General features: G+C 42.3%; 1 protein-coding gene and 1 long non-coding RNA gene across 3 annotated transcripts in view; one reads left to right on the top strand and one right to left on the bottom strand.

Moving 5' to 3' along the window:
* Positions 1–2,856, top strand: part of KLHL12 (kelch like family member 12) — a 56,410-nt gene that overhangs the window by 37,678 nt on the left and 15,876 nt on the right. The window lies entirely within an intron of this gene.
* LOC109295161 overlaps positions 2,257–2,856 on the bottom strand; it is a 7,112-nt gene continuing 6,512 nt past the window's right edge. The window contains exon 3 of the long non-coding RNA XR_002096684.1: positions 2,257–2,326. This is a non-coding gene — a long non-coding RNA (uncharacterized LOC109295161). The remainder of the gene's footprint in view (positions 2,327–2,856) is intronic.

Raw genomic sequence — 2,856 nt, 5'->3', positions numbered from 1 at the left:
TTTTTTTAAGTCTCAAGTTGCAGCAAGGGAAGTTTAGGTTAGCTATTAGGAAGAATTTTCTCACTAGGAGGATAGTCAAGCACTGGAACAGGTTACCCAGTGAGGTGGTGGAAGCTCCATCCTTGGAGGTTTTTAAGGCCCAGCTAGATAAAGCTTTGGCTGATGTGATCTAGTGGGGGCTGGTCCTGCCTTGAGCAGAGCGTTGGATAGATGATCTTCTGAGGTCCCTTCCAACCCTCATTTTCTATGATTTTGTCCCAGCCAAAGCTTTGTCTAGCCACATCTTAAAAACTTCCAATGATGGAGATTTCACAACCTCCCTGGGTAACCTGTTCCAGTGCTTTACTACCTAACCTAAACTTCCCTTGCTGCAACTTAGATTTCATAGACATTAGGGATGGAAGGGACTTTGGAAGATCGAGTCCAGCCCCCCCGCCCCAGGGGCAGGAAGTCAGCTGGGGTCATAGGATCCCAGCAAGATAAGCAATTTCCTCTTGAAGGTGTTCAGTGTAGGTGCTTGAACCACCTCCGATGGCAGGCTGTTCCAGACCTTGGGGGCTCGGACAGTAAAGAAATTCTTCCTTATGTCCAGCCTGAAACAGTCTTGCAGTAGTTTATAATCATTTGACCTCTTCATCCCTTGGGGCGCTCTGGTGAACAGACGTTCCCCCAGATACTGGTGGTCACCCCCGATAAACTTATAGGTGGCCATCAGATCACCCCTGAGCCTGCGCTTTTCCAAGCTAAAGAGCCCCATGGCTCTCAGCCTGTCCATTGAGACCATTGGTCCTTGTTCTGTCATCTGTTACCACTGAGAACACAGTTTACCTCCATCCTCTTTTGAACCCCCTTTCAGGTAGTTAAAAGCTGCTATTAAATCCCCCATCAGTCTTCTTTTCTCTAGAATAAATAAGCCCATTTCCTTCAGCCTCCCCTCATAAGTCTTGTAAAGAAATTACTGCTGTTAAAAGCTGGATTATCACTTCAAGTCTTTGATGGATTCAGGTGCTTAAGTGACTTCCACCAGTTCACTGGTGTGACTTTCTTTAAAACCTCACCAGCAAACATGTATTTTTGAATAGTTCACCCTTAGCCCTGAAATGTGTTATAATTGGTATTATGGAGGCATGATTGCTGGATGCCCATGTCATAGCCAACTTCTCTTCTTCAGCAGTTAAAAATTGACCCTGGAACTGAATGTTGACAGTATTAGGAAGAAAATGAGCTGGAGGTAGTGCTTGATCCACCCGTTGTTTTAAATGCCTGTAACTTAACTCTGTTGTGTATTTCTCTTTGCAAGGTCTCACTCAGTTCCTTCCAAACTTCAACAGCATCAACAATAAAACAGTGATTTCCCTGCACTTTGTTCAAGGCTATGGAAACAGGTTCAGGATAGTCGGCATATGTTCTATATTTCTCTTTATCCCAACATTGAGAATTTTGGCTATAACAATTCCATCTATTTTGTCACAATTTTGTTCACAAATTGTCATCAGATTAGGCCAGATCTCAATATACCGCTCAAAACAGCCCGATACTGAGCTCCATCGCTCATCTTGTGAGAGAGTTAGTTTGGTTCCTCCTGCTTTCTTCAGAGCAGCTGCTGCAAAGTGGTTGTGATGGAAGTATTTTGCAATTTCAGCAACGTTAGCCTTTATTTCTGGAGCACCGAAATCTTTGGTTAAGAGGTGTTTCAAACAAGCACTGCAGCCATATGTTATTAGTTTGTGCTTTCTTCACTTTCTTCTAGATTTCTTCTCATCTTTGATACATTTGCAGCATTGTCTGTGACAAAGGTGCATATTAGACATTTGAATTTTTTTCACTGTTTGGTATAGCTTTTACTGTTACCTCTTGTAAGTATTCCACTGTGTGCGCATTTCTTGATGTATCAATTGTTTCTGTAAGGTAGACCGTCCCTTCTGTTGTCACACAAGCACATATTACTGGATCATTGTGGACATCGCTCCACCCATCAAGACTCGGGCTAATAATTTTTCCCTGGACTGCTTGAATGCTGTTTAAATTCTTTCTTATACACTTTATCCAGCATTATTGTCTCAAATAGTATATGCTTAGAAGTTATAATCCCTATTCCATGATGATATCTATGAGCTTTAACATTTCTTAAATGAAAACTATCTTTATATTGGATTTTTTTAAAGCATCTTCACAAAAAATATAATGACATCAAAAAAATCTTATTTAAATAAAAAAGTCAGATTTTTTTAAATTAAAAAAAAAATGTATTTTTATCCACCAAGTCATTTACCATGAAGTGCTTCCTTCCTTCATCCTGCCTTTCTTCTTAAATCATTAGAAGTACCTGAGAAAAGAAGAGCTAGGAAATGAAGACATATAAAAAACTAGAACTCTTGGTTCCAAAATGATACCTTTTATTGGACCAACTGGAAAATGGCAAGAAAAATGTCCTTTTCTGCAAAAAATGAAGTTTATTTCCTACCTATGGGGACTTTTTTTTCTGCTGGCCGGTGCCGACCCGGCTGGGCTCCTCCCGTCCCCAGCAGCACGTGGGAACCCGGCTTCAGCTGCGTGCTGCTCCAGATGGGACAGACCCGCCCGGGTGAGCACCAGCCAGCAGAAGTGGCGGTGGAGCCGTGTGCCTCTCAGGACTGACCAGCGCAGGTAGGGGGAAAGCGCAGCTGAGCCCCTGCTGCTCCGGCTGGGCTCATCCTGAGGTTCATTTAATGTTTGTAAAATGCTTGGAGAGCCCCACATAGATGCACTGCATAGAAATACAAAATATATTTTGACTTCTTTGGTTGGCACATTGGGCTGAGATTTTCAAAGCTGAGTCAAAAGGCCAACTTCCATTAAAATGAATGGGATTTAGAG

Source organism: Gavialis gangeticus, unplaced genomic scaffold (assembly GCF_001723915.1).
Source record: "Gavialis gangeticus isolate Ggan-Ray unplaced genomic scaffold, GavGan_comp1, whole genome shotgun sequence".
Taxonomy (NCBI): domain Eukaryota; kingdom Metazoa; phylum Chordata; order Crocodylia; family Gavialidae; genus Gavialis; species Gavialis gangeticus.
Note: the sequence above shows the minus strand (reverse complement) of the source record. Positions and strands in the feature narration are given on the sequence as shown.